Here is a 19898-nt window from a genome sequence, read left to right as displayed (position 1 = left end):
GGGAGGTGAGGTGAGGATGTTTCCAGAATGTGCTCAGCTGCGCCATGGAATCTTCCTACGGCCCTGGGGACACGGGATGGCTTTCCTGGGGACACAGCTCTCCTCTCACCTCCACATTGCTCCAGCAGAGGCATCGCCTCCTGCCCTCCATGGGCCTGGTAGCACCCCGGAGGCTCCTGCCCCAGTGCTTCATGGGGCAGGAAGCCAGTGTCTGCACAGTAAATTATTCTGGGCACAAAATCTTGCCCAGATGCTCCTATAGCCCAGCCTCCCCACCCCACCCCCACCTAGGCTACTTTTCCCCTCAAACCTCTTTAAAGTATCCTCTGAATGTTTAGCTGGCTAATATCCCGACACATTCAGTACTCAATGGGGCTGGTGGCGGGGACGGGGGCGGGGGGCAGGCAGTGGGCAAGGGGAAAGGGTCATCTTTCACAATATCTCAAAAATCAGCTGTAGTTATATGAAGCTAGGCTGTGTCCTAGCACCTGAAAATGGTGGTCATGAGACTTTCCAAATGCCACAAGGTAGTAAAAAGGATCCAAAAGGAAAGAGGCAACATTCTGCAGATCCAGTGAAGGTAGCTTGGTTGTTATGAGCTGTGCTTAAAAGAAGAAGAAGGAGAAAGGAGGGGGGGGCGGGAGAGGAAGAAGGAGACGAAGAAGGAGAAAGAGACGGAAGAGGGAAGAAGAAGGAGAAGGAGAAAAAGGAGAAGAAAGAGGAAGAAGAAAAAGAAGAGGGGGAGGAGGAGGAGGAGGAAAGGAGAAAGGAGAAATCGTAACTAGGTAATAATTTGTGCCAAACTGTTTATTTTGTTCCCCACCTAAGATAGCTTTGTGATCAATCTTTGTTTCCCAACTTTCGCCACATGTTGGAATCACTTGGAGATCCTTAAAGAAAATACAGATGCCTGAGGGCCACCCCCGATGATGCTGATATAATTGGGCTGGAGGGTGGCCTGGATGTTGGGATTTTTAAAGCTCCCCGTTGAGATTCTGGTGTGTACTTTGATATCAGCAATTAAAACGATATGTTATAATCATTTATAATGGCTTTGGCATAATGTTTAATGAAAAAGCTTACCTCCATTAACAAATACAATTGGCAAATATTTTCGAGATCACACGGAACTACAGGGACGTATTGGGTCACTATGCGGTAGACATCACTTGGTATGTTTTACACAGAGAATGAAGAGTATCTGAGAATCCAGCCATTCTTAATACCGTTAAGTGGAAGATATTAAAAAGAAGATCCTTCTTTATTCTCGGAAATGTGCCTATTTGGTGGCAGGAGTAAAGGCATAGGAGGTGGAGGGGGTTAGCAAGTGATGGGAAAGAATAAAATCTGGGAGAGCAAGCAGCTTTTCACCCACCACAATTTGCTCTTCTCAAAAATTCTACAATTTTATTGTCATCATTAAAATTTGTACTTCGTCCAAGAAGTGAGAGGTTCAGGCTATTGCAGAAAATGAATATATTACCAAGGCGCCCCCCGCCCCTTGAAACCATGGAATAGATATCATCAGGGGTATTGGAGGCGGGTATCGAAAAGGCTTTTGTCGGGGCGCCTGGGTGGCTCAGTCGGTTAAGCGTCCGACTTCGGCTCAGGTCATGATTTCACGGTCCGTGAGTTCAAGCCCCGCATCAGGCTCTGTGCTGATGGCTCAGAGCCTGGAGCCTGTTTCAGATTCTGTGTCTCCCTCTCTCTCTGACCCTTCCCCATTCATGCTGTCTCTCTCTGTCTCAAAAATAAATAAACGTTAAAAAAGAAAAGGCTTGGGGCGCCTGGGTGACGCAGTCGGTTAAGCCTCCGACTTCAGCCAGGTCACGATCTCGCGGTCCACGAGTTCGAGCCCCGCGTCGGGCTCTGGGCTGATGGCTCAGAGCCTGGAGCCTATTTCCGATTCTGTGTCTCCCTCTCTCTCTGCCCCTCCCCCGTTCATGCTCTGTCTCTCTCTGTCCCAAAAATAAATAAACGTTGAAAAAAAAAAATTTAAAAAAAAAAAAAAAAAAGAAAAGGCTTTTGTCTCCTTCAAGTGAACACACTTCCCCCCAGAACTTATGCTCTCTTCTTCATGTAGCACACAAGGAATATTCCATGGTCTCGACACTGTTAGAGTCAAAATGCCACCATTTTCTCAGCTCTGTGTCAGGATCAGAGGGCACTTGAAAGCTGACCAACCGTTCTTCGCAAACTCAGCCATGTGACAACTGTCATTCTGGTGCCACGTTTTCCAGTTGTGTGGTCGCAGCCTCCCTGCTGCAAACAGAGCTGGTGCTGTCGGTGGTGGTCCCAGTACTCCTCCTCCAGCTTATCTGATGGCTCACACACCAATCGTTCAGCTGGATGGAAGTCGTTCCTCCTGCCGCATGGGCTTTCAGCAATAAAGAGGGACCACAGGTCATCAAATGTTTCCCTCGCACTGCATTCCATGTTGAATTGCTGTCACACAAGTCATAGCAATCCCACCGGTTCAGGACATGCTATTCCCCAAATATGGCACCTTGTGGCATACTGACTCTTTTAATGTTTATTTATTTTTGAGAGAGAGAGGGAGAGACAGAGCGCAAGCAGGGGAGGGGCAGAGAGAGAGAGGGAGACACAGAATTGGAAGCAAACTCCAGGTTCTGAGCTGTCAGCACAGAGCCTGACCTGGGGCTCGAACTCATGAGTCTTCAAGTCGTGAGATCATGACCTGAGCCGAAGTTGGACGCTTCAACGACTGAGCCACCCAGGCGCCCCGTACTGACTCTTTTAAGCTGAGGGAATTTGAGAAATGGCAGACACAGGAAGGACTCTCTGATCTTTCCCTAAAGCAGGTATTAAGAACTTCGTGTGAGGGGTCTGAGGGAAGGGGCATCTTTACCCCTGAAGATGAAGGTACTCAGAGGAGAATCTGAAAGAACAGGTCTTGCTCAATTTCCCCCAGTTTACGACACTCACTACATAGTCTGCCCTTCCGGATCTTTCCACAGCTTGCAATTCTTCATCAAACCCAGCATGAAGCACTCAGGTTTAACTGTTTCTTTAGGTCTTCTCCTTATGAAGACTCCAGCATCACATAAACTTTATATTAAACAAATCTGTACACTTTTCTCTTGTTAACCTGTCTTTAGTTTTGGAGGTCCCACTTGAGAACTTGAAGGGGTAAAGAAAAAGATATCGTTTCTCCTCTGCACGTCCAACAATTTCATCCGATGAAGCAATTGCACCAATAGCTTATTCTGTGACCTCTCAAAAATACTTGTCACTGTCTTTGAGGCTGGTTTTATAAGCTCCTCTGTGAAGCTGTCATTTGCACCTGTTTTTGCCCCAAGGAACACAACACTGAAGGCCACCTTCCTGCTCCTGAGCTCATCCCGCTATTAATAAACCCCGTACTGAGGACAGTATTATTTTCTGCTTGTTTTAAGGAATACTCTTAACAAAGAGGTTGCTATCTTTTGCTAAAAAAAAAAAATGTCATGAGAATGTCAAAAATGGATGCCACTTTTGGAGGATCATTTGTATATCAGGGACCAGAAGGAAAATGGAAAACATTGTATTGTTCCTTGTATTCCTCTCATCCTTCCAGAGTCATTTGACCCGGAGCTGGTTTTTAAGTTTATTATATTATTCTGTGCTGTGGTGTTTGAGACCGTTGTCATCTCTAATTTTCCATCTCGATGAACAACCTTCAAGCCATTGATCCTTTATAGTGAACCTGGTCATCACAAACACAGGAGCAACAACAAATTATGCGAATTAACACATTCAGTTGAAGAGTAAACCCACAGATGCTGGGAGAATATGAGGAGATCGCTCCTGTACGTGAATTGCTCGCTGAGGCCAAAGGACAGGCTCTGTCCTCACAGCACATGAGACAGCACAAGAGAGCAAGCTGTTGTGGAAATAATAGCCCACGTTCCGTATCCTGTTCATCAGGTTACGTGAACAAAATTGTTCCAACTCCTTCTTTCTCTGAAACTGCCAGGCCGCGTGCTCCCTCCTTGACAAGAACCTTCTGAGAAGTGTGGGAGAGGAAGGTCCATGGGGATGCCACCGAGGCTGGGTGTCCCCCTTTCAAGCCCTGCTGCCCAGCCTGGGACCTGGGCCCGGTCAGTTCTGCAGATACTCGCTGAAGGAGTGGGCATATCCTCCGCTACCAGCCCCAGCCTCGTGAAGTGTTCGTGGTCTCTCCCTCTTCAGCGTCTCTACTCTTAGACCCTCATGCGTGGTAAGACGTAGCTGCAAACAGATTCTATTTTTCTGTCTACTTAAAGTGCACAAGGGACCCCCGTCACACATGAAGCCGAGGATGACACATTGTTTCTGATGTGTCTGTCAGCAAAGAGTTAACGGGTAGTGACTGCCTGGAACATTGGAGTAGAAAGGATTCTGGAGTCACATCTGATTTCGGTGGGAAAGGGGATGGTGATCAGTTAGTAGTGGGGTAATGGGCTGGGAGTGAAAAATGACATCACATTGGCCATGTATTTTCCATTCCCTTCTTTACTTCCCGAATTTCTAAGAAAGGCCAATTTGTGTTTGGGGCTGTCTTTAACACTTATTGCTGAAATAAATAAATACATAAATAAATAAATAAAATCTCCTCCTTGGTAGCTACCCATTGGCCTTCATTGCTGCAAAGATCGCCCTAGGACTCCCACTTCCAGAAATCAAGAATGTTGTATCAGGGAAGACATCAGAGTGCTTTGAACCTAGCTTGAATGACAGGGTTATCAAGATTCCTCGCTGGGATCTTGATCGTTTTCTTGGAACGTCTAGCCCTTATTTTGACAGCAGGCAACTTAAATGCGTTGGGTGCTGATGGCGGAATTTAAGGTGCCAGCCATGAGCTGAAGGAGGGATTGAGGATATTAGCCTTTCGATGAATTCCCCAAAAATCCCAATGCTTCACCTGCCTGCAACCTGCTCCATGCAGGTTGTAGGTGAGGTGTTGGGGACAATAAGTGATGCAAATCAATGGTTCCCATACTTGCCTGAACACCAGAGATACCTGTGGAACTTTATAAAATTAATCTCTCAATTGAGGACTACTGGATTATGTTCTCAGCGTTCAGTATTTAAAAACTAACATCCTCTGATGACTCAGATGCACACAAGTTTGGGAAACAGTGTTAAAATCTGCTAGGGGGAACTGAAATCTGACTTCTTCCCAGCACGATGCCTACGAAGCTATTTGTCAAAGCTGCTGCTTGGAGATTTCACGTAGCAACACGAGGCGAGGTGGTGTATTTCTAGACTTTGATGTCTAGGTATCTGGTGGTCTCTTTTTTTGTGATGTTAGCAGCCATTGAAAATCACTGCTTAGATCCTTTCATTTATTAGGATCTGAAAATAATAGTGTTCTAATTATATCATTCCTTTTTCATATTCTAGCTGGAATATTTCTATAAAGACATCTTTATTTCTTTGTTTCTGTTACTTGCCTCTTTAGTAACCATTTAATTACTCCGAGTTATAGTTCATAGGAAAGGTAAGATAAATGACTGATTTCCCGTTTACTTGTCAGTTTTCAAAGTAATGAGTGTAGCAGCCTCCAAAGGTGATCAATGGAATTTTTGCCTTTTTTCTTAGCGTTTCTTTATTTTTGAGAGACAGAGAGAGACAGAGCATGAGCAGGGGAGGGGCAGAGAGCGAGGGAGACACAGAATCCGAAGGAGGCTCCAGGTTCCGAGCTGTCAGCACAGAGCCTGATGTGGGGCTTGAGCCCATGAACTGTGAGATCATGACCTGAGCCGAAGTCGGACGCTTAAGTGACTGAGCCACCCAGGCGCCCCTTGCCTTGTTTTTTCAGTATTATTTCGAGCTTATGGTTCAGTGCATTGCCACATAACTATTGTCCACTGATGCTCATCATACTGTTCCATCTGCAACCGGTAGGAGCCTCTTTCAGTCGAAGGCTCCTTCATCTTCTTGACATGATTCTTGTCAGCCTTGGCAATTAGGTCTTGCTGTTGGGTCTGGCAGCTTCATATTTTACCTAGAATCAACCGTTGCTCCCTGGAGCCTTGTTTCTTTTTAGTAGCAAATGGCATTTAGAGACCCGAGTCTGGATGCCAGGGGTGTTCATCGCTACTGGGTTGGTCATTGTTTCTCGATCTTTTAAAAACTGATTTGAAAAAGGCTTTCTTCATTTTTTATTTAAATTTTTAGATGTTTATTATTTTTGAGAGAGAGACAGAGAGAACAGAGACAGAGAGAGCGCGCAAGTGGGGGAGGGGCAGAGAGCGAGAGGGAGACCCAGAATCCGAAGCAGGCTCCAGGCTCTGAGCTGTCAGCACAGAGCCTGACGCGGAGCTTGAACTTGTGAACTGTGAGATCGTGACCTGAGCCAAAGTCCGATGCTTAACCAACTGAGCCATACGGGCACCCCGAGAAAGGCTTTCTTTTAAAGATAAACTAGACTGTGAGTACACCAGGGAACTTCCTATTTAAATTCAGTACTTTAGGATTTTACTCAATCTCATTCATCTTGCAGCTGTAGATATTTCTGCCCCATGCCCAAACTACTTGTTCTCAGTGACACGAACCTCATTTTCCCTTCATTTTACCCCACAGTAGTCACACATTTGCCTCAAAATAACAACATTACAGATAACAGTATGAACACTGAAAGCAGTCTACATGTTTGTTTTTTTAAGTTCTTGTTTGTCCTTAGGGTTATTCCACTGGGATATAAGTCAAATAACTGATGTAAAATCACTTGGAGTAGTTTTTATTTGTGTGATTATGAAGATCAACTGGATGCACTCTAAGGCTCATTTATCTCGTTTTTGCATTCAATATTTAGAGATTGCTTTTCTATTAGTTTATTTTTTTATGTAAGCATGGAAAAACACTCACATGATTCCAAAGTCAAATCTACAAAACCAAGTTCCTTCAGAAAAGTCAAGTTTTGTCTCTATTGTCACTATACTTCCCTCCTTGCCACTGGTAACGATTTAATTTTGTTTAAAAGCTGGTCCCTCTATTTGTTTGCATGCAGCCGAGTAGATGTATATATGTAGCCCCCCCCCCTTTTTTTTTAAATTTTTTTTTTCAACGTTTATTTATTTTTGGGACAGAGAGAGACAGAGCATGAACGGGGGAGGGGCAGAGAGAGAGGGAGACACAGAATCGGAAACAGGCTCCAGGCTCCGAGCCATTAGCCCAGAGCCCGACGCGGGGCTCGAACTCACGGACCGCGAGATCGTGACCTGGCTGAAGTCGGACGCTTAACCGACTGTGCCACCCAGGCGCCCCATGTAGCCCCCTTTTGAAAAATAATGTTTTAGATATGTGAACCCATAAATTGAAATGTAAAAGGCATTTCTTTAGGCAAAATATGTATATAATGAATAAGTGCTTCCCCCCCCCCCCCCCCCCCCAGTACATTGCCATTGGCAGAAGGCACACAGCACCATGCGGGGAGAGTCACCCAAACAGCATGCTCGAGGCTCCAATCTCCGGTCTGTTTGCACGGACGGCCTGGAGGATGAGTTTTGCAACCCTCTCCTTCAGCAATGATGACACGTGGTAAAAAGGAGACACTAGATTTTTACTTTTTGATTTACTGGCTCTTTGTTGATCAGATCAGTGAGAGAAACGACAGATATGCCTGTATGCTTTGGAGCACAACAGTTTATTGAGCCCCAGTTTTTGGAGCCCACATTCTTTCCTATAAGCCGTGCCAAATGCCTCCGTACATCTTCTTCTCCAGTAGAGATGTCCGCTTCCCCTGTTTCTCTGCCGCTTCGACTATTAAGTAATTAAGTAATTTGCAAAATTATGAAACAAAATTTCATTTTCTTTTCTCATGTTGCTCTCGTAGCCGCCAAAGGGGTTCGTTGCGAAGGCGACTACAAGTGGTGAGCCCTCATTTCAGGCTCAGTGGGACTATATGCCCTGTTTGGTTATGTTCCCAATGTCATTTTGGTTCCTGTCACTCCTGAGGTCCAAAATCTGTAAAGCATTCACCTTTTTTACAATACTGCTGACTGACTTTGGAGTCAGACCTCCCGAGTCCAGCTCCTGTCTCTGCCATTGACTGGCTGTGTGATCTTTGCCCAGTTACTTAACCTCTCTGTGCCTATATGCATCAGCTGCCTAAGTACCTGTCTTATAGGGTTGTTCTGAAAACTGAATCAGAAAATATGCAAAGCCCTTGGGATGATAGCTGGCATACAGCGTGTGCTCTGTGGATTTTAGTTTTTATTATTCTGCTGACCACTTCAGGATTTAGATTGTTTCTGTATAAAATCATGTCAACTTGTTTAATTTTCCTTAAATTCTCTAAATTTATTTATTTTGCTTCTACTAATTAGGCCTAATAATTTTGCCTCCTACAATGCAGATGATCTGATCAATATCTCTTACTTAAATAACCCAGTAATTGTTTCTGATATGACTATATTGTCAAGCTTGAGTTTAAAAGATACTGAAAAATATGTGATTAATATTTTCTTTTAAATATTAAATTTCAGGATTCTATTCTAGATATGAACTGATTATATGTTTTTATTTATACAGTTACTACAATTATGTCTCCAATCATGCAGGTTTATAGAAACTTTAGATAAAACTTTTTTCAGGTTACTTTATTTATCTAAAAATAATTAAAAAATTTTTTAATGTTTATTTATGCTGACAGAGAGAGACACAGAACATGAGTGTGGGAGGGGCAGAGAGAGAGGGAGACACAGGATCTGAAGCAGGCTCCAGTCTCCAAACTGTCAGCACAGAGCCCGACATGGGGCTCGAACTCATGGACCGCGAGATCATGACCTGAGCCGAAGTTGGGCACTCAACCGACTGAGCCACCCAGGTGCTCCTGTTTATTTTATATTTGAGAGAGAGAGAGAGAGAGAGAGAGAGCACATGAGTGGGAGGGGGGGAGGGCAGGCAGAGAGAGACAGAGACAGAATCCGAAGCAGGCTCTAGGCTCTGATCTGTCAGCACAGAGTCTGATGTGGGGCTTGAACTCACAAGCCATGAGATCATGACTTGAGCTGAAGTTGGATGCTTAACCCATTGAAACACCCAGGCTCCCCAGGTTACTTTAGTTTAAAAGAGAAGTTTGCCTAAAATAGGCTAATTCTAGTCATATAACAACATATTTTGAGTACATTGGGTGACTAGATTAGAGTTTGTAGTAGTTATGCTTAAAATTTTCTGGAGATGGACTATTTCACCAGAAATCTGGAAATTATAAAGAGGAACCATGTAGAAACATGTAGAATGAAAGATGCAATAATTAAAATTGAGTCCCTTAAAAGGGCTAGTATCCAAAATCTATAAAGAGCTCACCAAACTCCACACCCGAAAAACAAATAATCCAGTGAAGAAATGGGCAGAAAACATGAATAGACACTTCTCTAAAGAAGACATCCGGATGGCCAACAGGCACATGAAAAGATGCTCAACGTCGCTCCTCATCAGGGAAATACAAATCAAAACCACACTCAGATATCACCTCACGCCAGTCAGAGTGGCCAAAACGAACAAATCAGGAGACTACAGATGCTGGAGAGGATGTGGAGAAACGGGAACCCTCTTGCACTGTTGGTGGGAATGCAAATTGGTGCAGCCACTCTGGAAAACAGTGTGGAGGTTCCTCAAAAAATTAAAAATAGACCTGCCCTATGACCCAGCAATAGCACTGCTAGGAATTTACCCAAGGGATACAGGAGTACTGATGCATAGGGGCACTTGTACCCCAATGTTTATAGCAGCACTCTCAACAGTAGCCAAATTATGGAAAGAGCCTAAATGTCCACCAAGTGATGAATGGATAAAGAAATTGTGGTTTATATACACAATGGAGTACTACGTGGCAATGAGAAAGAATGAAATATGACCCTTTGTAGCAACGTGGATGGAACTGGAGAGTGTGATGCTAAGTGAAATAAGCCATACAGAGAAAGACAGATACCATATGGTTTCACTCTTATGTGGACCCTGAGAAAGTTAACAGAAACCCATGGGGGAGGGGAAGGAAAAAAAAAAGAAGAGGTTAGAGTGGAAGAGAGCCAAAGCATAAGAGACTCTTAAAAACTGAGAACAAACTGAGGGTTGATGGGGGGTGGGAGGGAGGGGAGGGTGGGTGATGGGTATTGAGGAGAGCACCTTTTGGGATGAGCACTGGGTGTTGTATGGAAACCGATTTGACAATAAACTTCATATATTGAAAAAAATTGAGTCCAATAGATGGGTTTGCTAGTATATCAGAAGCCATAGAAGAGAAAATTAGCACAGTGGGAGATAGGCCAGTAAAAAGTATCCAGGTGAAAGGACAGGGAAAAACCTGGTAAATATAGGAAGGGCATAAATAGCGTACACTACACAAAGACAAAATCTAATGCATGTGTGCATGACTTCCCAGCGGAGAGGAAAGAAAGAATGGGGAAAAAACAATCTCAGAAAAGGTACTGGCTGACAATTTTTCAAAACTGATAAAGCCAAAAAAGACCCTAAATGGCCAAAGCAATCTTGAGAGAGAAGAGTCATCACACTTCATGGTCTCAAATTATAAAAGATAGCAATCAAAACAGTATGGCAGTGGCATAAAAACAGACATATAGATCAACGGAACAGAACAGAGAGCCCAGAAATAAGCGCACGCATAAATGACCGATGAATTTTGACAAGGGTGCCAAGAATATATGAGGGGCAAGGACGGTCTTTTCAATAGATGATGTTGGGAAAACTGGATATCCACATGCAAAAGAATGAAGCTGGACTCTTAGGTTATGCCATATGCAAAAATCAACTCAAAATGGATGAAAGACTCAAAGACACAAAACTATAAAACTCCTAGAAGAAAATATAGGCAGTGAGTGCCTCGGCATTGGTCTTGGTGATGAGTATTTGGATATGACACAGAAAACTCAGGAAAGCAAAGCAGAATAAATGGGACCACATCAAACCAAAGAGATTTTGCATAGCAAAGGAAGCTATCAACACAATGAAAAGGCCACCTATGCATTAGAGGAAGATATTTGCAAATCTTATTTCTTTTTTTTAATGTTTATTTATTTTGAGAGAGAGCAAGTGAGAGAGAGAGAGAGAGAGTGCACAGGTGGGGGGAAGGGGCAGAAAGAGAGAGGTGAGAGAGAATCCCAAGCAGGCTCCACACTGTCAGCACGGAGTCCAACACGGGGGTCGATCTCACAGACCATGAGATCTTGACCTGAGCCAAACTCATGAGTCAGATGCTAACTGACTGATCCACCCAGGCCACTCCAAATCTTATTTCTGATAAGGGGTTAATATCCAACATATGTAAGGAGCTCATACAACTCAATAACAAAACCAAACCAAACCAAAACAAAGCAACCCACCTCCCCGCACCCCCAAATAGTCTGATTAAAAGGTGGGCAAAGGACCTGAACAGACATTTTCAAAGGCTAACAAATAGCCAATAGGTGTATGACGATGGTGTTCAATGTCATTAATCTTCATGGAAATACAAAATGAGACTACAATGAGATACCTCACACCTGTTAGAATGGCTGTTATCAAAGGGATAAGAGAGAACACATGCTGGTGAGGATGTGGCGAAAAGAGAACACTCGTGTGCTGTCATTGGGAATGTAAACTGATGCAGCTGCTATGGTAAACAGGCTGCAGGTTCCTCAAAAAACTAAAAATAGAGCTACCATACAGTCGAGCACACAATCTGCGTAGATACCCAAAGGAACCAAAGTCAGGACCTTGGAAATCCGCATTCGTTAAAACTGAATATGTGCATGCACTATCGATCTGTAATTCCACTCCTCGGTTTATATGCAAAATAAATGCATACAAGCGATATGTTCAAAAATATTCATACACGCCAAAATATTCATAGAAGCGTTATTTGTAATAGCCTCAAACCAGAAACAACTTAAGGGTCCATCAGCTCTAAAATGCATAAATAAATTGACACACAAGTCTTCTATACAGCACCGAAAAAGATCAAACGAGCATTATTTGCAACAATTTTATAGACATGATGTTGGACAAGCCAGGAATGAATAAACACTGTATTTGTGTCAACTTTAAACAATAAGCAAAAACAACTTATGGTAATAGAAATCAGAACAGTGGTTCGTTTGGGTGAGTATTGATTGGGAGGGGTGACAAAGGAGACTTCTATGATGGCCATTAGCATTCTTTTAAAAAGAAGTTACATGGGTGTTTACTTTTTTTTAAAAATTTTTTTAACGTTTATTTATTTTTGAGACAGAGAGAGAGCATGAACAGGGGAGGGTCACAGAGACAGGGAGACACAGAATCTGAAACAGGCTCCAGGCTCTGAGCTGTCAGCACAGAGCCTGACGCGGGGCTCGAACTCACGGACCGTGAGATCATGACCTGAGCCCAAGTCGGCCGCTTAACCAACTGAGCCACCCAGGCGCCCCCATGGGTGTTTACTTTGAAAAAATACATTGAGCTGCACCTTTATGATTTATGCACTTTCTTGTATACATTGTTACTTCAATAAAAAGAACTTTAAATGAAAGCAAAATGTGTCAGTCCTGTCCTAGGGGCTTCCTTCCTATCTGGAGGCCTGAGCTACACCTTGTATATTTCGGATCGGTTTCTACTGTTAGCCCTCTTTACACACTTGGAATTCACCACTGGCCCCATTTACCCCCCTAAACCTCCTCGGCTGTGTGGGAGCTCAGCCCGTTGTCGATGGAGCAAACAACTGAAGGAGAGGACGTGGGTGTCAGAATTAAGGACGTAACTCTGTAAACATGAGTTGCTCAGATCACGAGAGCTACGAAGAAATGGCAGGCTTTTGCCCCATTCAGTGCAAGAAGTATCAGCACCCCAAAGATTCGTTAGTCATAGAATTTTTCTGTAGTTACACAAAAATGGAACCGCGCCTAACGTTAAGTCAGCTGCCACGGGGCTACCGATTGTCCTTTTGCTATGAGGAATGACCTCAATTTAATATGAAGAATAGTTACAGAAGCTTCCAGCAAATGTTGCCTTATAAAATACTAATCGAGGTATTTATTTAACCCTGTGAAATTCAAGTTGCCATATCTTTTTCTATCTTTTTCTACTTTCTTATTTACTCCATGACACTATATCCATACTAAATGTGATATTTTGGATGCATTGGTGTATTGATATAGTATTACGTTGAAATCCGTAACTGGTGGAATTCTGCTAAAAAAGCAAACTTTGTCGCTTGACTGAAATGCTCTTGTCACTTTTTAAAAAACAAAGCCCACCAGTTAATTGTGTTAAATTGGTTTGTCGACACAGCTTAAATGCTATTCTCACACTCTGTTGGTTGCTGTTCAATCAAGGGGAAAGTTCAGTCTCTGGAGAGAAATACTTTATTGATTACTACACCAACAGCAATTATATCGAAACAGAGGCTAGTGAGTAAGACCCGTAAGTTCTTATTTAACCTCATGACAGATGGGGAAGAACAACCACAGCTTGTGCCCTTTCTGCTGCCATGCCCTAGGCATTCTGTGAAGTCCAAGTCCGGGTATCGCTATTATCGTTAGAGTTCACCTATTATAATATATCTCTATTATATCTATAGTATACCTAATATATCTCTAATATATCTTGATTATAGTTACTGTTCACCCTGCTCCACAGGTACAGCCTTTGTCTTCCCTGTAACACGTGCTGGGGAAAATTCCCAGAAAACCAGCCGAGTACAAGACCTCGAGCTTCTCTTTCTTTCCTGGTTGTGATTCATGCATTTGGTGAACACACTGAAATGGGCTCCATGTTTCTATAGCTCAATACACACTGTTATTATTCACAGAGCACCAATCGATGATTGAAAGTGCTTTGTTTTGTTTTTCAAATGATATTCAGCCTACTCTACATGCTGTTATTCTTAAATTTCAAGATTGGTTCCAAACCAGAATTTTAAGCAGAGTAAGATATTAAGATCTAGACCACTGAACGTTTCACTGCACATCCCATAGAGGTTTTTGATCAATTAAAAATGCATATAATGTGGGGTGCCTGGGTGGCTCAGTCGGTTAAGCATCCGACTTCCAGATGATGTCATGATCTCACGGTTTGTGAGTTCGAGCCCCGCATCGGGCTCTCTGCTGTCAGTACAGAGCCTGCTTCAGATCTTCTGTCCCCCTCTCTCTGACCCTCCCCCGCTCACACTGTCTCTGTCTCTCTCAAAAATCAATAAACATTTAAAAAATGCCTATAATGCTGTGGTTTGTGGATTACTGACACTGGATGCCACAATATGCTCATTTTTCCACTAGAGGGCGCCTTAACAAATATATTAAACCAAGCAAGCAAGGCTTTCCACGATAAAAAACACAAATCAAACATCGGGAAGACATGAATTTATTGGGTACAATAAGTATACATCATAAAAATGTATAAATACCTAAGAGCTTTATATGGTTGGGGAGAATTATGACCACACATGAAAACCCAAATGTTATTTTTTATTGATTGACTCACCCATCTATCCATTCATTTATTTATTTATTTATTTATTTATTTTTATCCATTCATTTGTGTAGGCACACTATCACCTAATTAACCAAAGAGTTTCAGAATGAGAAAGCAACCGCAGAAATCATAAATATTATCTTTGTTTTGCAGATACGCACCCCGAGGCCCAAAGAAAAATAGCATTTGCTTCAGTCCTCTTCCTTAACTGACTCTGGTCAGGACAAGACTTGAGACCCTCTAAGTCACAATTTTATGCTCTTTCCTCTACGTGAAATTTTGCAGTATTGTGGAAGTTCAAAAAGGAATACACTTCCTGAGGTTTCAGAAAACATCACCCACACTGTTGGTACAAAGTAGTATGTGTCCCGTGTGTCATTTGTCTTCTGCATTTTCCTTCTTCCGAATTGGGTGTTTTGGACTCCTTGGGCCTGTCTCCTTCTTTTGTGATAACCAATAAAATTACAGTTTCTGGTTTTGAAAACCTGTGGGCCTCTGTCTGTGCTGGTGAGAGAAAACTCTGTAAATAAGACAGTGGTAATGTTGCATTTTCCCCTTCAGCCTCAGAGAAAAAGCGAACGGCATTGTGGGCAATAAAAGCTTTAATAAAACACCTAGAGTTAGGTAATGGTGCTATATCCTGTGAACATAACCCTTGTCCTGTTAAAGGTCTAATTCTGGTCTGTTGACTTAAATACGTTTAGTTGTGGAAATAAAATGTCAATTTCTTCCTGTTCTCCAGAGGCTCTACATACGCGTGCCTTTTCATTTTCATTTTTAAGCCAGAAGGGAAGCACTAACCTTTCCTTTTCTCACACTGGCATGTGGAATGATGACTTGGTGGGAGCTCTTAATTAGCCCTTCTGGGGCTCCAGAAGGTTCTGGACACCCCTTCTGGGTGTCCAGAAGGGTAGCCTACTCCTCTTTGAGCCAAGAGCGTTCAAGTAGCATTCTCTGCCGCCACACAATCACACGTTTCTTCACTTCTTTTCAGCGTGAGGTTTCCCGTAGTCGTGGCAAAATGGTGGACAGAAGCTTGGTAATACCATCTGTTTTCATGATCCGTGGGCATCATTCGGCCGTTGACTCAGTTGGGGTCCCTGAACTGTCAGAAGTGAGCCTGAGGGGAGTTTGCTGGAGTATGTTGTCCTGCTCTGGGTGGTGTCATCCTGAATCTACTGAGCGTGGCCTCTGCTTCCTGTGCCTGAGACCCTCAAGGAAATGATTGCTTCTCTGGCCACAGTTCACAGTCAACAGACCCGGATGTGTGTGTGTGCGTGCGTGTGTGTGCGTGTGTGCACGTGTATGGGTCAGCGAAATTCCAGTTCTATTTCTCCGGGATCTTAGCTATTGCAAAAATAAAGTACACCGAATTCCCAACTGGAATCATGTAGAATAATATATGTGGTAACGACAGAATTCAGAGATGAAACCTTACTGATTTGTGCCTGTTTTGGCTTCCACAAGAGATCATGGAGCAGAGGATGAAGATGAGAAGAGCAGTCTTTTCTTTGCTTCTCTCACTTCTGTGCCCGCTTCTATCACAAGAGCTTGTCATGATGAAATCTAATCGAGGATCTCCTTTCCTGTGTCCCTGCCCGTGCTGCGCACCCCGTGAGAGCAGGGCCCAGCTCTTGTTTCACATATAACTTGCTACTGAGCACAGTGCCAGGCACGTGAAGACAACAGAAGGAGAACTCAGGAAATGTTTGTTAAATGAATAAAAAAAAAAAAGCCTATGGACAGAAAGGAAAAATATGTGACTATGTAAAGGCTAAATGTTTGCAACACGCAAACATAAACAAATAGGCTTCGCAAAGAAGTAAACATTTGCCCCACATCTTTGGCTCAGTCTACGTGGACATTTAGCCTCTCTCACACTGGAATGAAATCTAATAGAAGCTCCACTCTCCTGAGTCTGAGACTTAAATCACGTACAGCAGAACTTTGAGAGAAGCGTGCGTAAAATAAAGAAGCCCATCTTGTGTTATAAGTATGTATTTGGGGAACAAAAAACGTAACACAGGCAAGGCATACCTATCATTTTTATTACACGAGTTACAGAAAGTGAAGATTTACAAAATCTTTTTAGTCAGAAGGTATATGAAAAAAGATTGATTTTTCCCAAGTGGAGGAGTAAAGACCCCAGGAGGGACAGGGGATTTTTCTGTTTATCTAGCAAGAGCCGAGGTTTTAAGAGGCTGGGAAACAATAACTTGGCAGACATCCCTGTTCCTGATGCCCTGGGCTCGTTCTGGAGAGTTGCAGAGTCAACAAAACCGGAGGGCTCTATTCAGCAGGGTAATTCCTATTGTTCACTCTGATCTGAGGAACCCCGGGGGACATAGTCACACAACGCCACTGGATATCTGAATTTTCCTCAGCTTCTGCAGGACCCTTTAGTATCTGCTTCCTCCGGCCCCGGCCAGAGGGCAGAGTTCAGTGCCTCTTGCGGTCACTGGATCTTCACAAGGCCATATGTCCTTTCCTCCACTCTTCCCAGAGCACAAACTCTTGCGGACCTTCTTCCAGGCACTTTCTCCTCTTAGCCTGATGTTTTAGCAACCAGGTTCCCTGCCATCCGATATTCTGTTCTACCCATGACTCTCATTGGTATCGCCCTTTCCAATATATAAAGTGCTACCATATACATTATCCTTGAAAGAGAAAGAGAGAAAGCATGAGCAAGCAAGACAGAGCTGCAGGTCAGGTGCAGAAACTGCCTGTCTCACAGGCCGGTAGGCAGGTGCTCAGTCCCCACTGCCCAGCATGGAAGAACCTGAACCTCGTCACGTCTCTCAGCCTAAGAATTAATTTACAGGAAAGAAATGTGGGAAACGATACCAAGAGGGTTCCATCGGTTAAATGTGAGAAAATGTACAGGACGAGTGACCTGGTTTATTTAATAACTAGTGTGCAGGAAGGGGAAGGAGGAATTGTTATAGGTAAAAAAAAAAAAAAAAAAAAAAAAAAAAAAGAGACTTGGGACAAGTCAATCGGAGGCAGTGTTTGGATTTTGCTTGGTTCCCAGTTTAAACAAACTCACGGCCCAAAGACATTTTTCAGGAAATCTTGGAAATTTAAAAACAATCTCAGTCTAAGATGATATTAAGGAATTACTGTTCATTTTTTTTTCAGTTAATCTGAAGTTCATTTAGAAATGATTATTATTAAATCTTTATAAAACGGATATTGTAGCAATGTTAAGCAATTTGAAGTATAAATGGAAAAAAATAGTATTATGCCTAGAATTTGGTTTAAATTATTCCAACAAAAAACAAACACAACAAAAACAGGGAGTGTGTGTGCACACACTCATAAATTGGCAAAATTTGAAAATCGTTAAACTATTTGACAAGAACCTGGGGGTTCTATTTAACTGACTTCTCTGTTGCTATGAATATCTGAAAATTTCTACAATGAAAAGTAAAAAGCAAAAATAATTTTTTTTTTTTAATTTTGAGAAGCAAGAGAGCAGGGGGTAGTTGACAACAGGGCTGAATTCTGCTGAAGGTTGGAATAAATGAGATTCCCTATTCAACTTAGTGATCGGCGGTTGCCGGGAATGTTGGGGAGAGTCGTTCTGAGGTCAGATGGGAGTAGAGGGCAATTTAGGGTTGAACACAATTTTTCCCCCGTGGGAGAGACCTAGTCTTTTAAAAATCTGATGTAATGAGAGGTTGCGTATACAAAAGAAGGAGATGTAATCAATACCCAGGAAAGCAGGGGAGGGTGAGAGTCAATGCATGGGGCAGACATTGACCTTGGATGGGAGAAGGGGGAGCTCTTCCTTACTAGAGTGAAAAAGGATGAGATGGATGGCCGATGTAGGTAGTTGATAGATTTGGATCAAAAGAAGGGAGGGGCGCCTGGGTGGCTCAGGGGAGCATCTGACTCTTGATTTTGGCTCAAGTGATGATCCCAGGGTCATGGGATTGAGCCCTGCATCAGGCTCAGTGCTGAGCACGGAGCCTGCTTGGGATTTTGTCTCTCCCTTTGCCCCTTTCCCCCACTCGTCCTCTCTCTAAAAAACAAACAAGTAAATAAATACATCAATTAATTAAATAAGTAAATAAAGAGGGGAGATTTATTCTCTGATGACCTCTGTTTTCTGTACAAAGTAGGGGGAGAGGTCAGGGTAGGAGGTATAACGTGGACATTAAACAACAACAACAAAAATAGGTAGAATTTAAGACAGTGTGGATGGCTGATTTATAGTTATATCAGCCCTCCCGTGATGTGACTGTCTCAGTAGGACTCAACGGTTCGGGTGCTGCCTACAGAAAGGGAACCCTGGTGCATTTAGGTAGAAGTTTTGCTTAACAGGATACAGAAAAAAAGAGATGGGGTTTAGGGCATTATAGGTATTATTACTGAACTAAATTATCATGCACTTTACGCTGGGATGGAAAGGAAAAGGTTTGGTTGGTGGATTTCGAGAAAGTAGATGGGTAATGGAAATGGACCAGAAGTCACCAGGAGGTCTGAGAATGTCAGTGAGCCTGAAGGGACACAGTTGTGGTCAGAGAGGGGGACGCTCACATTAACAATTTCGGAAGTGGGCATTTGGGGTGACATGATGACAAGGTCTGAGTGAGTCAATGGCAATGAGTGTGGAGGAAGTAAATGGCTCACTGGATTGGAAATCAGTCTTCAGCATTAACGGTAGGTCATTCAAGGAGCAGAAGAATTTCTTAAAACTCCTTGTGCCAACCTCTGCTGGCTCAAAATGCTAAGTTACTGTAACGCAGGGCACTCAGAGAGAAAGGGAGTCATTTTTTGTGTTTTCCTAGGGAACAATACACACAGAAAATAATGCTGTCACTCTAAACTTTCAGAATCCCTTTGCCTACATAGTTCATGGACAGTTTTTCATCCTCACAACATTCTAATATGCAGGGGGGACAAAAAAGGACAGATAGTAAGATCTATGGAATGGAAAGTTTGTACTTTATTAAAATAGGGTTTCCAGAAGTTAATTGGTTCCCATTCGTCTTTTCAAGCTTAGAAAGAAGCAGCCAAGAAGCCTCTTGGGCAAGGAGGCAGGCCAGGACTCACGGAGCCTCATGCTGTGACTTGATCCAGAACTCTTCCTGCTGGTGGCCAAGCCGTTTTTGAAAGAAAGAAAGGCTGAGCGGGGAACAGCGCAGGCTCAGGACAGCTGCTTTCACAGGAAGGTTTCTTGTCCCCAGAACCAGGGCGCAGACTCTACCGCCAGGTTGCCAAGGTATGCTGGGTCTGCCACAGTGTTAGGAGGGCTCGGACTCTCCCATGGGGCTGCTCATGGCCATCCTGCTCCTGCACTGGCCAAGGCCTGGGGCTGACACGCCCACCAGAGAACATTTGATCAACCAGACCCCAGACCCTGCCAAATGTGTCTGCAGCTCCTTCCCTCCTTCCAGTGAGTCTTGGGCTCCCATCAGTCGGCTAGCTCCTGTTTGCACAGTGGGAAAGAGCCACCCCATTTT

Source organism: Prionailurus viverrinus, chromosome D2, assembly GCF_022837055.1.
Source record: "Prionailurus viverrinus isolate Anna chromosome D2, UM_Priviv_1.0, whole genome shotgun sequence".
NCBI classification, from domain to species: Eukaryota; Metazoa; Chordata; class Mammalia; order Carnivora; family Felidae; genus Prionailurus; species Prionailurus viverrinus.
This window is presented reverse-complemented; position numbering follows the sequence as displayed.